General features: G+C 37.8%; 1 protein-coding gene and 1 long non-coding RNA gene across 5 annotated transcripts in view; one reads left to right on the top strand and one right to left on the bottom strand.

The window, feature by feature from the left end:
* FGF13 (fibroblast growth factor 13) overlaps positions 1-21063 on the bottom strand; it is a 581422-nt gene that overhangs the window by 78173 nt on the left and 482186 nt on the right. The window lies entirely within an intron of this gene.
* Positions 128-4720, top strand: LOC105554961. Its single transcript, XR_001008410.1, has 3 exons — positions 128-326; positions 2869-2954; positions 4027-4720. It is a non-coding gene; the product is annotated as an uncharacterized LOC105554961 (long non-coding RNA).

Below are 21063 nucleotides of genomic sequence, written 5' to 3'. Positions count from 1 at the left end.
CCCCACCCCCCAAGTCCCCGGCAGGCGGTGCCGGCTAACACCTGTAGGGGCTTCCGCACTGCCCCATCGTCCAAATCCTCCTCCCCTCCTTTTCCCGAAAGGAGCTTCGGGAGGAAACAGTGATGGAGGAGGAACCGGGATGAGGTAGTTGGGCTGACGGAGCGGGGGTTTGCTTGGCATTGGGGGATGGCGTGGTGGGGGTGTTTCCTTAGTGTTTGAGCTGACCAGATTGTGCTCGGGCTGGAGCCCCTCAGAAGTTCGCCAGATCCCTGCCTCAGGCTTGGACCCACCAACAACCCGGAGAACCCTCACACACCCGCGCGGAGGTATTTTGCTTGGCGACACTTGTAGCCATTCAGGAGAGGAGGCCAGAGTCCCCAGACGGGTTCAGCCCCAGCGGCAGCAGCAGAAGCAGGCACTGCAGAGCTGCGCCCGCACACCACGCTGCCACCCAGTGGTTTTTGCTGACTTTTCATTTCAAGCCAATTTGTAGGGTCCAAAACCTGTTTTTCTTCTACGCCCCCTTATCTGTCCGCTCAGATTTGGGATTCAAGCAGAGAGCTTGGGTCGTGTACCATAAGCACTACGTGTTTGGGAAATGCAGAGTCGAACCTCTCTATTGAAGCCGTGGCCCATCTCTCATCTCCTAACTTAATGTTTTCTGCTCCTCCAAAGTCAGGCAGCCTTCCTCCCTCCAATTCAGGAACCAGTCTGGCTTGTCGCTGGCCTCACTCTATGAACAAGTTCTGTCCTCTCCCTGCGTTATATTTTATTCTGGAGGAAAAGAAAGAAGAGGTTTTGAGGCCAGAAATGCAGCGAAGAGAAATGGCCTATCTACATCCCTACCTTCAAACACACACAATTATTTGACTATTTTACTTGATTTCTGAGGCCAAATAGGAAGCAAAATAGAGCAGCTGTACTACCTGGCAGCCCTACACCGTCTTTACTGAACTCCCGCATGGCACCCCCATCACCTCTTCTCAGAACTAATGTAGATGCAAAACCAGATGCTCAGCCTTATCTTCAGACCCCAGCCCTTTTTTCCTTGCCTGACCGTCCAGCAAACACGCTCGGACTCAGCAACACTGAAATGCTTTCAGGCTTCCTAGAACGTAAGAGCTGAATCACCGGACCCTTCTGTATGTAGATTCCATTGCTTCACAGGGGAAGCTGTTGCTACCCCTCCTTCCACTTCTCCCCAATCTTGAAATGTCTCTTGCTCCATCAGAAGCACCACTGTGTGTCTGCAAGGTAGACTGGGGAAAAGGTTGCAGTGGGCTGAGACTGATAGCTACAGGAGAACGATGCCAAAGGGTCTGACATTTTCTACCTACTGTTTTGTGCTTTTGGCTTTCCCAAATGAAAAGGGAGGACAAGGTAGACGAGAGTTTTAACACCTCAAGTCTATTCAAGTATCCACTTCTTTAAACTTTGATTCATGGGGAAAAATAAATCCCTGATGAATGAATGACTGATACTGATTCTGAAGAGCAGGAGGCTACTTCCTAGTTCAAAATGTATGTGATTGTTGTTTAAATTCCAGATACCATGAAGGGAAATATCTTACATAAAGAGGGGTCAGGAGAAGCTTTGATCGGGCCCAAATATTTGGGGTGGGTGATGAACAGGTACAAGGTCTCTGCTATTCTCTTCATGTTTTTACCTTTTGCTGAGCACCAACCCCAAGGGCCTTTTGTTCCTACTCTCATTTCTGTCTCGGGATCCTGACCTAGAGCAGGCATGCAAAAGCTAAAGAAGGATGAAGTTCTGATTCAGGAAGGGGATAGACCTTAGAAGGAGAGATGGTATTGAGAAAATCATAAGGGCTTTCCCACACCCTTTTTCCACCACTTCTCTCAGATAGCTCTCACTGTTTGCTTCTGCCAATACCACTGATAAGGTATTTTCAGGATGCCTGTAGAATTATTGATGTGGCCACTCTGTGGTACGTATTAGAGGTAAACAGACTCAGAGAAGACTTCAGGAATTTATAATAAGAATGGCGGGGGCATTTATTACAAATTTGCAAACACAAACTGTAAATACATCCTTTTGGTTCTAACTCCTGTCTACTCCACATGAGCTCATGGAACCACTGGGCCAAAGCTGATAACCAGGTGATTCTACACATGTTTGTAGATGTCTTTCTTGCTCTAATCCTTCTCTCCCTGATTAAATTGTATAATATTGAAAAATGAAGAGTATAGGGGAGGGGGAACCAGACTCTCCCTCCATCACATGTTCCTGCCAACCCACAAAAGGTATTTCTGTCTTTTTATACCCTGCCCCCCTTGAATCTTTTGTCTTCATGAACAGGAAAATGCATGGCACATTATCAATGAGACTTGAGAAGGGGGCATCTCTCTGTGATCTGTCTGCCTACAGACCTCATTCATTCTCCCCTCTCTTCTAATAAGAGAACTCACAAAGGCCTGTGACCAGAGGGTAAATTCAATCTGGGGCAGAAAGTGAAAGAAAACCATTTTGAAATTGGATCCAAATCATATTGCTCAATGAACTTAACCATTCATAATGCAGATATTGGCCAGGCGTAGTGGCTCACACCTGTTATCCCAGAATTTTTGGAGGCTGAGGTGAGCAGATCACCTGAGGTCAGGAGTTTGAGACCAGCCTGGCCAACATGGTGAAAACCTGTCTCTACTAAAAATACAAAACTAGCCAGGCATGATGGCGCTTGCCTGTAGTCCCAGCTTCTCAGGAGCCTGAGGCGTGAGAATTGCTTGAACTCGGGAGGCAGAGGTTGCAGTGAGCCGAGATCAGGCCACCACACACACACACACACACACACACACACACACAAGCAGATATGTTCGTGTTTTCCTAACTCTCATGTCTATTTCCCAGGTGCTTAAAATTTCAGAGACGGATGTGAATATTACTTTCAAATCTCCAACAGGAAACTATGCCAAAGTCACATGTATCTTGAGAAAGTATAATGAAAGAATTGCAGCCAATCCTAGAGAAGCATATTTTGCTTTTCTTTGCTGTCCCACTGCCTTCCTGGGCCAATAGTATGACATTTGTGTAGGGGAAGTAATAAAGAATTCTCTTTTGACACCTATTTACAAATCCCTTTTTCTCCTGTTTTGATTTGTTCCTAGCAGTTCACATTGTGCCCTTGCCATGGAACTTCCTGGATCTCCTTCATATTTGTAAATGTCAATGATCTCTGCTTATCCCTGGTGGTTCAAACTCTTCTGTGCTCTATTCTAATGTAGGGTCTATTCTTTGTTTCTCCCAGGTGTCCTCTCTCCCATTGCATTGTCCACCAACCTCTTTTTTGGACCATATTCAGAAAGAAAGCATTCTTAGCTTCTTTTTCTAACTCAACTCCTAAAGAGTTCTAGCCTGGCAGGCTGGAAACATATGTTTTAATCCTATCTCTGCCACTAATTGGCTGTGTGACCTTGAGTATGTCATTTCTCCATATTACAGACCTCAGTTTTCCCGTCTTTAAAGTAATGCTTAGACAAGATTGGCAGTTTTCACTTTGTATTCTTCAGCACTCTAAAAGTAATGAAAAGTAATAACAGTTCCCTCGCCAATGTTTCAACAGTAGATTTCATCTATTTTAACTCTTTTCATTCAACTGTTTATTTCTATTTCTCATCTGTTTTATATAGTGGAGCGCATCGTATGATTTCTTATGTAAAAAATAAAAATGAAAAGATTCTGGTACTAAAAACAAAATGTTTGGAAACCTCCAGATGATATGTTCCTTAAAGTCCTTTTGGCTCTGGGAGCCTCTGATTATTTTTCCCATATGTTCCTGTTCCTACTTCTTTATCTTCCCCTCTTCATACTTCCCATCTCTCTGTTCTCTTCCCACCCCATGAGAACATCAATTCTAAATTGGATTCCAAGGAAAAATGCAAAAGTCCCTTTGATTCCACTCCTCGTGGGTTCACTTGAGAACTAGGTTTTAGCATTCTTTTCAGAGAGAGTTATGTGAGTTATCTGGGCATAGAATGCTGATCGTTCTCTGCCAATCTCGTTTGGCAGGCCTCAGAGGAGCTGTAAGGAAGCTGAGGGGACCTGCTCTCAAGAGGCACCTCCAGGAGAGAGACAGAAACCCAAACAGATGTGACTGTGATGAGTAAAAATGAGAGAACTCAGACAGCCTAATGGGGAGCAGCCTCAGTCCATTCTGAGCAGAAAGGAATTGACTGTCTTTCTGCAATTCTGAAAATGAGAGGTTTCAAACGCCCTTCTTATGTGAAGAGAAGCTCACTCAGAATCACTTGCCAGTTTGTTCTCCTTCTACACTGACAGTTCACCAAAATATGTGAGTGGCAAGTTACCAGGTCAAGGACTGCTGATGAGCTCAAAGAAAGGAAACGTTGGCAGATTCAAATGCACCAAGGTCGAGTAACACTGGGATCTCCCCATTCACTAAGTAAGGCAGCAGAGGGAGTGTTTAAGAGATGAGGTAGCCAAGTACCACATTTTGTGGTCTATCTACAAAGGCACAGAGAAACAACTGGATGGAAATACAAATGAGGAGATTAGAGAAAAGCTAACAGAATAGGCTCTTTTCAGCCAGTCAGGCACAGTGGCTCACACCTGTAATCCCAGCATTTTGAGAAGCTGAGGCAGAAGATCCCTTGAGCCCTGGAGTTCCAGGCTGCAACAAGCTATGATCCTGCCACTGCGTTTCAGCCTAGGTGACAGAGTAAGACCCTGCCTCTAAAATAAAATAAAATGAAATAAAATAAAGAAAAAAGAAAGGAAGAAAAGAAATAGACTCTTGACACTTAACTCCAGGAAGAAAAATGCAATGTAAGGAAATCTTGTTAGTGTCACACTAGAATTCCAAGTAAAGAAAGAGTGACTACTATATTCTGTGACATGCCCTGACACATATCTTAGCTGGCAAAGATTAGATCATTTACGGGAGTTATACTTCAGAAACAAAGGTCTCCAGAACCATCCGTTTAGAAACTGATTGGCCCTCCTGAATTGCGTTTAGAATGAAAATCCACAAGACCTTAGGCTTGCATCACACTAGGATGGTGGCTTGGTCTTCATTATGTCCTGTCTCTGAGATCATTCTCTAAATACTTAAGCTATAGAATTTACTGAAGCTACCTTTGATTTATATTTAAAATCAATTGAGAAAACACTGATTAATTCTGATCCTTAAGAAGAAAAATCCTATCACCCACATAAAAGTTTCATTGTTCAGTCATAATTTATGAACATTAAAGCCATAAAACACCCTGATGGTATTAATCATGTCCGTGAATTCAGCACTTCACCATTTAATTAGCCATGGCAGCTGCAACATCGAGAGTTCAAGGCCTCTGATTACCTGCTTGGCCATTTAATCAAGAAAACCTGGGGAGAAATAGCAGCTTTCTGGGGTGGAGGTTTCTCTCTTCATCTTGAGGAGAGAACACAAGGAAATGAGCTTAAGCTTTAATATGTGGGGATTTAAGTTTGGTACAAGGAAAACATTCTTTTCAGAGAGGGTTGTGAAATACTATAATTGATTGCTGATTTTTCTTCTATAAAAGCTTTTATGAATACAACAAAAACCTTTTCTATCTAGGTGGGTATGTGGGTTGATTTCCATTAAGACTATCATGCTGTCATAAAAACGACACTACTATTTGCATAACCATGACCTGCCACCGAGAAGCAGTCACAGGGAAAGTGGAAAGGGGCAGTGACACCATTATGAGAAGGCAAAGGTTCCCTCTGATAGGGCATGGGGATTGCTAGTGCTTTTGTTGTTGTTTTTGTTTGTTTGTTTTGTTTTTTTGAGACCTGGTCTCTCTGTCACCCAGTCAGGAGTGCAGTGGCATGATCAGCTCACTGTAACCTCTAACTCCTGGGCTCAAGCCATGTCCCACCTCAGTCCCCAAGTAGCTGCGACTATGGGCACATGCCACCACATTTAACTACTTTTGTTTTCTAAAGCTAAGGTCTTTCTTTGTTGCCCACGCTTGTCTCTATCTATCTCGTGGCTTCAAGTGATCCTCCCGCCTTGGCCTCCCAAAGTGCTGGAAATTACAGGTGTGAACCAAAGCACAAAGCTGATTGGAAGATCATACTGGATGAACCTGGAGCATGTGGATCAAGGCAGTCACATTCATTTCCTAAAGTTTCTCTCATCCAACTTGCAGATAACACTTTGTAGACACAATAAATATATTGTTAATCAAATGGGTTGCTTCAGTGGTGACAGAGTGTCTAGAGCCAAGAAAAGCATCAGGTTCTCTGAGTGATTTTGATTCTGTTTTACTCAATAATATTTGAAGATCTTGAAGGAACAATTTCTATTTTATGAACTAAGCGATGGCTTATGAACTAAGCGATGGCTAACAAACATAAATGAGGTGTTTCTCTGGTGAGACATTTATGGCAGCCTAAAAATGTACAAGAATCAGAGACAAAGTATCTGTAACACTGGGTTCATTTCTTGCCCAGTGAACTAGGTAATCTAAATGAAAAGCTAGGGGAAAAAATGATGGAGGATTTGAGGCAAAAACAGACAACCTAATTTTTCTGGATTTCAGCCAATTCAGGAAATAAAGTTACTGGAAGGTTTGACCTAAACTCAGGATTTGAGGAGAGGAATGCAGTGTGGGCAAATGATCTAGTGTCTGTTATTATTTAGCATATGGAGGCAAGATTCACAACCAGCATTAAGGAACACTGGTGGATTTCCTACTTGCCAATGGCACTGTTTGCCGCAATTTCCTATCAAGAATTTATATTTTTTAAAGCAACACAGAGGTAATGGGAACATACTTTAGTGTTCCCTCAGGATTAAGAGTCTTAACACAACTCTTTTCAGACACGGACCAAGATTTGGGCAGAAGAACCTGGTATATTCAGAGAAAATACTATCCTCCATATTCTGAGGAGGTGAAAGACAGGTTAATAACCCACCTGAGAACTGTGCAGATGCTCTAGATGATTTTTAAGCTCTCCCCCCTGCTTTAGATTTGTTTTTCCCAAAACTAGGGTTGGAAATGGTGATAACACTCAATAAATACTATGGGTACAACTGGACAAGCAACTTGTTAAGTGCTATAACCTTATTCCCTTTAATCCTTACAACAACATGTAAGGTACGTATTATCATTATTGCTGTTGCAAAGGTGAGGAAAGTGAAGCCTAGAAAGACTAAGTGATATGACTATGGTTTCCTGGCTAGTACATAAGTGGAAGTGCAAGTATTTAAACTAAGGATCCTTAGCCAAAAAGTACAATTTATGTGTACAAGGCCAGACCTTTAAATACTACTTCTTTCCTCATTGGTAGTGGGCCTGGAATTTGGGTTGCTCAACAGTGGTGCCTGGATGTGACTATCTTTTTGCTTAGGGGACTGAACAAGATGAAATATAGCAGGATTTTCTAATCAGTTTTTTTTCTTTAACAAAACTGAATTATGAAATAAAAATAATACATATGATCTATTTCTAGTTATAAGCACAGTTCACAACACTCAATAACTTCTTACAGCAATATTTAAAGAAAACATTGCTAACTTTCTCATGAAAATTATAGGATTATAAATCACTACTTAATGTTATTCTATGTTTCCTAGCCGAAGAAATAGTTTGACACTGGAACCTGTTTTGACTCAGGTAATCTGGGACTTTGGAATGCTATGAGACCCAAAGGACACTTCACTTCCCGGCCTTTCTCTCCATCACTACTTAGCAGAGACAAGAAGTTAAAGCACTCCAAACACTCAGTTCTTTTCATATAGGAAAAACTGGCTTTCCACACTGTAAGCTTTTTTGTGCCATCTGTTTTTAGCTACAGGAAGCTTGAGTTCAGCCAAAAGAGAGAAAAATATTATACACAGTGTATTCACTTCCATACTAGGAAGCCCATGACTATCCTTTTGTAATTAGGAGTTTCTCCAATATCTATTCTAGCTAATTTGCTCTATCTTTTCCCTTCTGACAAACAGTTAAAAGTACAGTCAACTGACTGAACTTATTTAGTAACTTTTCTTGCAACCACCGAAGTCCTCAAGCAATTTTAGACACTGATTTCCTAACAGGAGCCTTGATGCTCACCTAAAGATTTCATTTTAGAGAAGAGATCTGAGGCAAGAGAAGTTAAATACATTTGGCTTGGGCCATTTGTTCATTTGTTCATTCATTAATTTATTCATTCAAAATTTACTGAGAACTATTTGCCAAGTACTGAGCTAAGACCTGAAGGATACAAAAATACTAATAGCTCTAATGTATTGAGCACCAACTCTACTCCAGGCACTATTCAAAGTACAATAAATCATTACTTAGTGGCATTGATATGTTCTTGAAAACTGCAATTTTAAGCGAAATGACATAACGAAACCAAATTTTTTTCTCATCAACATTATGAGGAAATATTGAAGGAAATGACATGATTTGAAGACATTCTGTGTGTCATTTCACTTAAAGTTGCAGTTTCCAAGAACCTATTTATGACATTTAAGCGAGGACTTACTGTACTTTATCTTTGTTTGCTCTTTTAATACTTAAAATAACCTTATGAACTTATCCCCATTTTACAGATTAACAAGCTGAGATGAAGAAAGGGTAATGCATTCATTAGTGTAGGGAGTGGTGGAGTCAGAATTTGAATCCATGCATACTGACTTTATATCTCATGTTTTAAAAAAACGACTCTACTGCCTCTCCAGTGACTGCCCCTGGCCTCAAGTGGAGGAGAAAGAGAAGTAAATAGTTAACTAAAACAGAAGTGCGACAAGCACTTTAAGAATGATACTAAATATCCAGTGTTTTCAGAGCCCAAAGAGGGCACAGCTAACTCTGTGGGCAGGAGGGCAGGAAGGCAGGAATTGAGTCCAGCTTCAGGAAACAAAACCTGTCACTGAAGATGAATGTGGGAGGATGGGAAGAAGTTCAGAAGTTGGGGAACGAAATTAGGTAAAGCCAGACTTCAAACCTGGATTTCGACTGACTCCTGGTACTATATTCTTTTTACTAGGCCATATTACTTTCCCTCAGCTTAAAGAACTTGCAAAACCTTTAGATTTTTATATCCCTACACTTTGAACATCAACCATTGGGGATTGGGGGAAATCGACTGTGCTATGTGGATATTCTGATGAACATTTGTAAGTTTTTATTCCTTGCTTATAAAAGATTGTCTTCTTTTTCCTGCTGATCGCATTCAGCACGTATTGTCAACATTGATGTCCAAGTATACAGTTGTTACTGATTTCTGACCGGCACCAGTAGAAGTAATCCGTTTAGAAAGATGCCAATAAAAATGTACGCCATGGTAAGTCAGCCGTTCTCCTGATATAACTGGAGTGAAGTTGGAGACCAGAGATTTTTCACATGGGCAGTCAATAAATAATTTTATAATGATAAAACTTTAAGCTAACAAATTAAAGATTGTGTGGAAAGGTTGTCCAAGCCAGGTAATGCCAGTAATTCATCTATATAGATTTCAATATTCCTACAAGGAGCGAAACAACTAGGATTTGGTTGATATTTGAATATATTGAAAACATATTGAAAATTTCCCTGCTCACTGTATTCCTCTTCAATTGTGCTTACTCAGTTTTTCTATTGCTGTGCTTCAATTCTGGAAATTTAGCTATCAACTCTTTACTTATTGCCTCTCTTTAAATCTCTATTGTTCTACTGAAACTTCTGTTAGGTGCATCCTACCTATTCTTCCACAAAACACAGAAATAATAGATACAATATTCATTTTATTTAGTCTCTCCCTCATGATTCCTTACTTCCCTTTCCTAGTTTCATCTCTATGTCTTTCTTTGCCAAATCTGGGTGCTTCACTGATCCCCTCTTTAGCTGGATTTCTCTGTTGATTTTGTTTTTATTTCATTGATAGAAATACTATATTATATATTATACAATAATATTTTATGAATGACATAAAATTAGATATATACACAAATGTTATATATATAATATATATACACATATATTAAATACATATACATATTTACATTTTCTGTTTCGTGTTTGATAAGATGTCTGCTATTTTTTCATGATGTTCTGATCATATCTTCTGAATTTTATTCCTTTATCTTACTGAACATTTTGATGACACTTATGCACGTATGTTAAAGCCTCTTTCATACTGCCTTATTTCTGGAGTCTGAATTACTCTGGTTACTGTCACTGCTGAGTCTTCCATACTGTTTTATTCCTCTTCTTGCTCTGTAAATTCGACTGTGTGCTTACATTCCACAGGAGAGTTGTTCTCTGTAAAATACCACATGAACCCTGGAGAGTAGAGTTACCTACCTCAATAGTTTCGTGTTTTTCTCTGCCAGCACTCTATGGGTTTCACTGATTACAGATCAGTTTTTATTTTAATTTCCCAGTACAGATTCATAGGATGAGTTCAGATGTGGGTTCCAATATTTTATATTCTCAGCCCAGAATGGGCTGTGTCCCCACTTACATTCTGTGTCCCCAGGCCTTGGGCCCTGATTTGTCATGAACTGAATTGGACTCATTGGCTCCTGGGGTTGTGCAGTACATTCAGGGCTCTGTATCGGGCTGTAGCTTCAACTTCAGTCCCAGGGTATATACCCACTTCTGCTACACTTGATGGCCATTTAACTTCAACTGCTGTAATTTGCTTTGGCTTTGAATTGTTTCTTAATTTCTATCACCTACAGAGTTTCCTTTTTTTGCTTTTGAATTCTCTTGCATATTGTCAAAGACTTACAGTAATATTTTACTCACTATTTCTGTGTTTCTGTAGAATAGGTAGTGACAAGCAATACATTAGTTCAACATATTGACTATAAGTCCTCATTCATTCTTTACTTTCACCATATCACTAAAACTACTGTTACTAAAGTGATCGGTAACCTTCTTACTGTCCTATCCAATGCCTTGTTCGCTGTCATTACTTTATACAACCTTTCAGCAGTGTTTGATGCTGTTGACCATTCTCTTTGTAACACATGAACCTTCTCCCCTTGGCTTGTCCAACATTATAATAAGGTAACATTTGTTATGGGTTTGCACATAACTAGAAACAGCATTGAGCTGTATACAAGTTGCATTGTCATTGCCATTTTTCAAACTACATGCTTGGTGGAATGATGGAAACAAACATCCTGGGATTTGAGTACCAGTTTTCCTACCAACTAGTCTTAAACTTCAGGAAAGCTCCATCTATACTCTGGGCATCTACTTCCACACCGATAAAATGACCGATCTAGGTTATATGACCTCCAAGGCCCATGGACATGAAAGTTCTTTGAATTTAATTAGTCCACCACGAATCAAAAAGACAATAGTCATGAGGGTTTTCAGTTGCTACATCAAACTGAACAACAACAACAACAAAAATCATGCAGCACAGGAATCCTGAAGCCCTGGGGTAAGCTTCCCACTTAGTGCAGAAGACAGTGGACTATATGGCAGAGTGGTTAAGAGCATGGGCGTTATCACTAGGAAGCTTAATTGTGAATCTCAATCCAGTGGCACACTAGATATGTGACTTTAGAATGCTATTTAACCTCTCTGATCTTCAATATTTTCTGTTGTGAAATTTAAATAACTGTAGTGTCTACCTCCTAGGGTAACTGGGAGAACTAAATGGTTAATATTTGTGAAGAGTTTAGCATGTGCTTCACTTGTAGTACACACTTAATACATTGTAATTGCTGCATTTGTTATTCTTCTTGTTGATATACATATACTATTAAAGACAGCTTTATCTGCACATACATTTTGACAAAAAGTCATAATCTCTTATCTACTGTAGACCAACTGAGATGACTGATACTCAGTTAAGACCTCTAATGGTCTTCCATCTCCTCAACTTGCCCTAGTATGGGCTGTCTGAAATGGAGAAGAATAACAGCAAATACTTATATTGCACTTACTCTATGCACCAAACACGGGTCTTACACATGTATTAATTAACCTAATCCTACTGATGAGGTAGGTACTGTTATTACTCCTAACTTTTGGATGATAAAACTGAGAGGTAGGGAGGTTAAGCAATTTGCCCAAATAGCGGCTAGTACATATCAGAACCAGGATTTGGTCACAGTCTGGATCTGGAGTCCCTACTTTTAACACTCTGCTTTGCTGCCATAATGACAGCTCATATTTGGTAAGTGCCTACCAAGTACCAAGCTCATTATAAACCATATCTGTAATCATTACAATAATCCTTCAAAGTAGGTATTATGTGTATCTCAATTTTTTCTGATATGGAAAGTGATGCTCAGAAAGACTAAGGAACTTGCTCGATATCACATAAAGAAAAGGAGTAAGATTCATTTTTTTAAAAACTCAGAGGCTTTAGGAAATTAGGCAAATTTTACTCGGTATCAAATATCTAAAAGGGTTAGTAACTACAACACCAACACTCTCCCTGGGAAATATGCATAGCACCCCTATTAATGAGGCACAGGAAGCAGTAGCCTTCACTGAAGCCCCCGCCCTGCTGCTAGTTCAGGCCCCACAGGCACCGGGGAGATCTGTAGATCTCTTCAACAAGAAGATTTTCTCTTATATAAAGGGAGAGAGTTACTGAAGCACATAAAGAAAGCTATCATATGAAATTCAAATTTGTTCAACCTTCCTGAGAATGAATCTTAAGTGAACAAAATAACATTCTGACTAAAGCCCATAATCACATTACTTTCTACACGATGAAATACAATGAGATGCATAGAGAAAATAACTGTGGAACAAATCCACCCTATTTAATTATATGGGAGAAGAGTTCTAGATTTACCCTAGAAATACATAGGATATCAATGTGAAGCTAATACATTCTTTGTACTCTACTAAGGAAATGTACCTAGGAAAAACGGGGAACTAGGCTAATGATTAGTATTTTCTTGTCTTTCAATTAGATGTTTGAGAGTATAGCCCATACAGAATGTTCCCCAAAGCATTATGGTGAACATGAACAATAAAGAGATGGGAAAACATATACGTTCTGCAATTTTATGCTTTCATCTTTGGACATTACTTTCATGTAACTCCTTATTTCGATTGTGTGCAAAAAACGTCTCCCAAGTTCAAAAGGTCGTAACAATAGATATGAAAAAGAAGACAGATGGGAAAACTTATATGTTAACAGTGACTTTTATTCATCCAGTATTTTCATATTATATGATCCTTTCCAAAGTCAAACTTAGCAAAAACTAAAGAAAAATGCGTGAATTAATACTCTGATGAGGGGCCTTACATGCAGCAAAATATAAATACATTTATATTAGATCAAAGCCTTTTATGAACCATAATCCATCATGGAATGGCTTATTTGATCATATTCCACTCTAAGTGATACAATTTTTGCAACTTTCTTGTTTTGGCTCTGTGGGTTATAACTCCTGGTTATCCAAAGTTTCAGAGTGGAAGCCATCTCTCCTCTAGATGTAACTGGGGAGTATCTCCCATTCCTTGAGTACTCCATCCCTGGAGCCATTGCCCCTTGAATCTTTAAAGACTATTTTCATTTAAAATGTACCAAGAACAAACTCTGGTATCCAAATTGGAGACTGGGTTTAACCAGGCAATATGTGTAATTATTGCTTAGTCAAGTATGCACAGAGTTCTGGAATATTATGTGACTGGTGGATATTTTATTTACATTATATTGAGTTCGCATACTTTTGCGATCATGGTACTCAGGCACAAGTCTAATATATGCTAGTAAACACATTTCAGAAAGTATGAGTTAAAACCCTCCCACACTCTAGGCTTTACAATGAGTAGGAAATAGTGACCATCTACTATTGGGAGAGGGGAATGAGGGCTGAGAGAGACCTCCTCTCCCAGTCCTAGGTGCATGGTACAGGAAGGCTAGGAATAACATCTGAGAGACACCATTGACCCTCTACGGTTGTGAAGGGTAAAAAATATAAGAGAGAACGCACCCTCCTGCCTGTGTTATGGAACACAGAGCTTGTAGAAGAATGGTGTTAAGAGAACAGAGACAAACCATCCAGGTACTCATAGCTAAAGCATTGCTGTAGATAAGATGGTGATCCCGCTCTTAAATAAGGTAAAGTCTGTGGTGAACTGAATGTCACTAAAGCTCAGATCCAGATCAATCTAAGAGTAGATTGATCCCAAACAAAATACTAATGACCTAATAGAAGAAAAAGTATTCTTATTTTTGGACATTGACATAATTTACCTCAGTTTCTGTTCTTTTACACATAGTGATTTGCCTTCAGATAGAAATTAGATAAACAAGAAAAGACTTAGAAAAAAAGGAAGAATATATGAAACATACTCAAATGATAGATCTGAGTCTGGGATGGCCCAGGTTATGGGATTATCAAACAGGACTATAAAATAACTATGATACATATTTTAAAAGGTCTAGTGAGAAAAGCAAATAACACACTTGAATAAATGTATAATTTATGTATTGCGATGGAAAGTACAAATAGAGAAAAAATTGAAAAGCTAGAAATAAAATGTAGAATGTCAGAGATGAATTCTTTTTAAGGGCTAATCAGTTGACTGAATATAGTAGAGAAAGGAATTTGTGATTTGGATACTTTGGAAACAAAGTATCCAAATGCAACGAAAGAAATAAAACAGTTAAAAAAAATGGAACAGTGTGTGATATCTGTGGGACAATAGCAAACCATCTGGCAGATGAGTAATTTGGAGTCTCAGGAGAAGAGAGAATCAAGCAGAAGTATGTGAGGGGATAATGGCCAAGAATTTTTCAAAATTAATGAAAGATAACATCTTATATATCTAAGAATATCAGAGAATATCAAACAAGACTAATAAAACAAACAAAAAACAGCTAAACATATCATAGTCAAACTGCTAAAAACCAAAGATAATGAGAAAATCTTGGAAGCAGGCAGAGAAAACAGAAACACTACCTACAGTGGGACTACAATAAGAGAGAAATATAACTTCTGACCAAAACAATGAGGGACAGAAGACAATGAAATATCTCATCTTTAAAGTGCTGAAAGAAAAATAAAATCTGCCAAACTTGACTTACATATCCAGCAAAAATATGTTTCAGAGATAAAGGTAAAATAAATAAGTTTTCAGAAGAAAAGAAACAAAGAATTTTTCTCCAGCAGGTATACACTAAAATAAATGAACAAAAACTGTTCTTTATAATGAAGGAAAATTATATCATATAAAAATCCAATCCTGCAGGAAGAAATGAAAAACACCAAGAGTAAATAAATTGGTAAAATATTAAAGATCTTTATTTTAAAAATAATGTGTGCATGTATATAGAAATTACATCAATGTGTATTGACTGCTATGAAAAAATAGTAGAATTATAATGAGAGGTTTATAGCACATATAGAATAAAATATGAGAAAACAATCATGAAGGTTGTAAGAAAATTGGAAGAATAATGTTGTAAATGTCTTACCTTGCTTGTGAAGTAATACAATATGTTTTGAAAGTAGCAGAGATAATTTAAAGATGCATATTGTAACCTTGAGAAATGCTAAAAAGAATAAAAATAATGTAATGTAAAAGTTATTTGATTCACCCCCGAAACATTTAAAAAGAAAAACAGAGGGACACAGAGAAGATGGGACAAATAGAACTCAAATACTAAAATGGAAGATTTATATCCAAACACATGAACCATTACAATAAAATTGACTAAAAAACAAAATAAAAGAATTTGGGAGCTAGAAGAAGAGAGACTCAATTACATATTGCTTACAGGAAACAGACATTAAACATAAAGAATAACAGTCAAAAGATAGAAAACATACACATTGCAAACACTAATCCTAACAAAGATTGTGACTGTATAACTATTAGATAAGGTGGACTTCATGGTGAAGAATATTATCAGAGATAATGGGGGAAATGTCATAATTATAAAATGGTCAATTAATAAATAATACACAAATTCCTATACATGTGTATACCTACTAACAAAGGCACTACATACTTGAAGCAAAAAATTGATAACACTAAAAGAAAACATAGGTAAATCCATAATCATAGTTGGGAGTTGTAATATGCATCTTTCAAGAATTGACAGAAATTGTATTCAAAGTCAGAATATAGAAGAATTGAAAAACACTGTCAATCAATTTGACCTGATATAAACTTATAGAACTGACCAACAGCAAATAACACATTAATTCACATGAAATAGTCACCAAGTAAACCATAAGCTGAGCCACAACCCAAATTTAAATGCATTCATAAGAAATCAAACAGAATGTTATCTGACTGCCAAATATCAAGTTTGGAATTTACATCCAGAATGCACATAGACCACCCCCATAATAAGAAATCAAACATTATATATCTAAATAAGTCATGAGTAAAAAAAATTCAAAAAGAAAGTTAGAAAATAGGTTGACTTGAATGATAAAGTACAATATATCAAAACAATGAAGTTAATGTAAAGCTGTTATTATAGGAAAATGTGTACCTTCAAATGCCTTCACTCAAAAAGAAGAAAGTTATAAAATAAATGATTTATGTTTCCACCTTATGAAAAAAAAAATTAAACCCAAAAGAGTAGGAAGAAGTAATAAGAATGAGAAGGGAAATCAATGACAGAAAACAAATGGAGATAATCACCAAAGCCAAAAGTTGGTTCTTTGAAAAGATTAATACAATTTTAAACTGCTAGCAAGACAGACCAAGGAAAGAGAGAAAAAAATGAATCATTAATGTAATAAATAGAAGTAGAGATATCACTAGAGATGCTACAGACATTAAAAATATAATAAAGAGCTATTGTGAACATCTCAATAAGATAAGAAAATAAAGATTGGCAAAAGACTTGAACAAATACTTCTTTAAAGAATATGTATAAATTACCAACAAGCACATGACAAAGTACTCAACATCATTAGTCATTAGGCAGATGCAAATTATTACCAAGATGCAATGCTACCATATACATGCAAGAATGAATAGAATGAAAATAATTGACAACCCTAAAAGCTGATGGTTATGAAGAACAATCAGAACTCTCACACATCACTGGTGGGGATATAAAATGGTACAGCCATTTGGGAAAATTCTTAGGCAGTAACTCAAAAAGTTAAACTTATATCAACCTTATGACCCAATAATTTCACTGCTAGGTTTTTGTCCAAAAGAAATAAAAGCATTTCTCCACAAAAAGATTTGTAAAAAATGTTTATAGCAGCTTTACTCATTTAAGCTAAACGCCAGAAACAATCCAGATATCTCTGAATGAGAGAATAGATACACAAACTGGCATATTCATGCAATGGATACTAGTCAGCAATAAAATGTAGTGACTTACTGATATACACAGAAAAACAGGTGAATTTCACAAACATTATTCCGGATGAAAGTAGCCAGACACATGAAAAAGCACAAAATGTAATGTTTCCAATTCTATGAAGTTCTAAAATAGGAAAAACGAACCTATGGTGATAGAAGTAAGTCGAATGGTTTCTTCTGGTGGCAGAGAAATGTTGACTAGGAAAAGGCATGTGGAAGCTTTTTGGGGTGATGAAAATATTCTACATCTTAAAAGAGGAATAAATTGCACGAATATGTGTATTTTGAAAATACTGATAAAACTACTTAACATCTGAGCACTTTATTTTATATAGATTACACTTAAATTGAAAAAAAACTTTAAAAGCAATACACAACTGCTTGTGTATGGATGGGTGAGGGGAGGACAACAATGAAGACTAGTGAGTCACTGGTGCAGAAGAATACTTACAGGAGTGAGATGTGGATGGTCTTCCTGTATCAGAATCACATGGAGCGCTTATTAAAATGTAGATTCTTGGGCTCCAACCAACTCAGCTTGAAATCTTCAATTTTAGCCAGTTTCACAGAGGATATTGATGGCACACACTAAAGTTTGGGAACAGCTGGGTTGCAGAATTTTCAGCCCAGAATACAGAATTTTCCCATATAGAAATAATGTAGTTAGACAACATTGAAGCTAATGCTCAAAATGTGATTTTGGATATTTTCATGAGTTATGAGTGTTATGAGTCAGCTTTCATATGTCTATAAAATCAGATTATTTTATTTTATTGAGATGAGCTGACACTTATTTTTAGTTGGATCTTTGAAACTGGGCATCTTACAGAAACTATAACTGGGATTCTAAATCTTTTTGTGTTATTTACACGTGAATTGTCAATATGTATTCATGTAAAAATGTTTAAAGAATGTTTAAGCATCAAAATAATAGCTTTGTTTCTGTTAAGAATAAAGCATTCATGTAATTGCTATTAGGAACATAAACACACATGCCTGAGATTAACAGCTACCAAAGACTAACAAACTCTTATATTGTAATTTAAAATATATAAAGACCTTTCAATCAGAATGGTAACAATCGACCAACGAACAAACCAAAACTTGCTGAAAATCTACTATATCTGGGATAGGATGGCATTACATGAACCGAAGACTGGCTCCAGTGTTCGTTAATCAGAAATCTTGGTCATGTTATGTAACCTCTCTGAGCCTCAGTTTCCCTCAGTATTAAAATGAGGAAAACAAGAATCTACCTTGTGCAGTTACTGTATGAATGAGTTATACCTGTGCAGTGTACAAGCTGGGGAAGGGGCTGTAGTTGACACTTAACAAATGGTAGTTTTCATTTTTTGATCACACAGTCTAACCAGTAGGGTGGTTATTTAAGATTATTTAATGAAGAGGAGCCAAGAGACTGTTTAACAAGGATCAAGTGGATCACATACTCAGAGAATGAAATAGTATGGACAGGGAAAAAAGAATGAAAACCTGACATTTTGTCTTTGGACTCAGTTTTCCTTTGGAGTACTAAGATATATAGTACTTGCTTAGCGCAAGGGGACAAAAAAAATTTAGAAAAGCTATATAGGACAGGGTTATGATGTGACTTGGGGGAAAAGGACCAAAAGGCTGTTTGAGCTGCTTCTAGACTATATATTCCATGTTCTATTCAGTACTGCATACCTAGAAGCTAGCAGACTGCCTGGACTATTGTAGGTTCTCACCGCATATTTGTTGAGTGAATGAAAGAAGGCAAAGGAGTCTTCACATTTTGTATGCAATCCAATGCAGTTTCCCAGGAGACTATATTAAGGTTTGGAATGAAGTTCCCAGTCAGCAGTAGTAAATTTGAGTCGCTTTGTCATCTGTCTTATTATCTTGGTATGCTACTGTATAGCAGTGTTTAACTAAGTCAAGGAATTCTCAGAACCTAACCAGGATTTTTTTTTTCACATAAATGACATGTGTAATTACTATCATTAGTAGTTCTGTGCTATCATTAGTAGTTAGGGAAATAAAGTGTTGAATATGGGCCTTGCCTCCTAGGAATTGAATCATCCAGAGGGGAACATGAGCACAAAGGTAAAAACAATGTAAGAAAGTTTTGGATGAGTGTCATGTGATTGGTTTAGCCAGTAAGTACTATGAGAGTTCTAGAGGGGAAGAAATCTCATTTGGTTGGCAGGAGAGGAAAGGTATCTCAGAGGACACAAACCAAACTTTCACATACATTTAAGTCCCTGGTTAATTTATACCTCCTCGATGAGGCTATCCCACATCCAGCCGGCAGAAAGCATCTTTCCTAGTTCTAGTCCTCTGCTGCATTTTTCTTATTTTGGTTATAGCATTCATCATAGAGTGTCTGATATCAGCTAGCTGGGCAGTCAGACTGTGCCTTCCTGGGAGGCAGGGTCTATGATTCTTTCATCTTGGCACCTTCCTCGGTGTCTAGCACATCACAGAGAGAGCACTGCATAGATTATACATTGATGAATTGGGCAAATTCCTCTAGGAGGCGATTGGATTGGCTGAAGTAGTTCTTGTAGGAAAGGAAGGAGATAAGACTAGAAAGGTATGTTGAGCCAGACTATTGTGGGCTTTGCTTACAGAATGACATCAAACACTGCCTCCCACTAGTTGGCATTCAAAGTGAAGCCCGTAAAGGGTTTGATCTAAGGAAGGGACATGATGAATGTGGTATTTCGAGACTTTATTTAGATTTTATCCTATTAGCTAGTATTAGAGCTGGAAAAATATCTTCTCTTATTCAGCTACGCAGTTAAGCATTAGTGGAACAATGAATATTACAAAGAACACTTATGTTTTGTATTTACACAGAGATGCATACACATAACCAACCACAGAAAGAGTCCTAGTAAACAGCTCCAAGGCCGACTGCTCTGGAGCCCCGGAATATGCCTAAATAACACCTACTCTATTGTGCAAGGCGAAGTTCCTGTATCATAACTCTTCATTCTCTAAGAACAGAGTAAAGGATGGAGTACATTGGGAAAGAGCCAATATTTAGACATTTCAGCGGCGTGTTGAACTAAATATAGGGAATTGGCATGGTAACAGATTAGAGTTTTGGGTCCAGGAGCTATGCGTATACTCTATTTACATAAGTAAGTGGCCATGCCAGTTATTCACGGCTCCTTTGGATAAAGTTTTTAAAAATTCTATTTTGGAAGGCAATAATAGAATGTCATATCAGATAAAGCTGCTAAATAGGAAGAAACACCAACAAGCTATTCAGAAACTTCCAAAGCAGAGTGAGCAGATTTAAATGTAACCATTTTTAACATTCTCACAAATGAGGCATTATTACATTAAAGCATACATAAGCTTAGCCAGCTTCGGTCAAATAATTTCTTCTGAATAGAATGCAGATATCTTGTTTTCATTCTGATATTTTAGAACTCAGACTTTCACATGGATAAATTAAAGAGTAATCCTTTTAATATGTCTATTATAAAATAAGTCTTCACTTTATAGAAACACTCACAAAAAGGCTCCTTTCTTTACTGCACATCCCATGTGGATTTCACGTGGGATTTGATTTACACATAATTTTATAGAAACAATTGTATTTTGTAAAACAAGAGACACTTATACTGCCAATTGAGATATGCCTAAACTTTTAGGCCATACCCAGTGGCCCTGCTGGAATGAAAACAAAAGTTATGGCACAGTCATTTTTCTCCCATGAGACTGGTATCCCAAGGGGAACTTACAGAACTCTTTCTACCCAGGAGGCACTCGCTTCCTTTTGAATACTCTCCTTCCTTCTCAAGAGCTTAACTGCTGGGGTGAATTTTTC

This window comes from Mandrillus leucophaeus, unplaced genomic scaffold (genome assembly GCF_000951045.1).
Source record: "Mandrillus leucophaeus isolate KB7577 unplaced genomic scaffold, Mleu.le_1.0 Scaffold668, whole genome shotgun sequence".
Lineage (NCBI taxonomy): Eukaryota > Metazoa > Chordata > Mammalia > Primates > Cercopithecidae > Mandrillus > Mandrillus leucophaeus.
This window is presented reverse-complemented; position numbering and strand designations above follow the sequence as displayed.